Below are 346 nucleotides of genomic sequence, written 5' to 3'. Positions count from 1 at the left end.
ATCAATTAACTTACTAAATATAGACATCATACATCTCTGGAATGTTGCAGGTGCATTACATAATTTGAAAGACATTCTTCGAAAAGCAAAAGTTCTAAAAGGATTAGTAAATGTTACCTTTTCTTGATCCTCAGGAGAAATAGTAATTTGATGGTAGCTAGTATATCCATCTAACAAATAAAAATATTTGTGCCCAACAATTCTATCTACTATTTGGTCTAAAAATGGTAAAGGGAAGTGATCTTTCCTAGTGGCAGTGCTTAATTATCTATAATCAATGCAAATACGCCACCCAGTAACTTGTCTGATAGGTATTAATTCATTATTCTCTTGTGCTTCAGCAGTC

The sequence above is a fragment of the Phalaenopsis equestris genome, unplaced genomic scaffold, assembly GCF_001263595.1.
Source record: "Phalaenopsis equestris unplaced genomic scaffold, ASM126359v1 Scaffold219361, whole genome shotgun sequence".
NCBI classification, from domain to species: domain Eukaryota; kingdom Viridiplantae; phylum Streptophyta; class Magnoliopsida; order Asparagales; family Orchidaceae; genus Phalaenopsis; species Phalaenopsis equestris.
Note: the sequence above shows the minus strand (reverse complement) of the source record.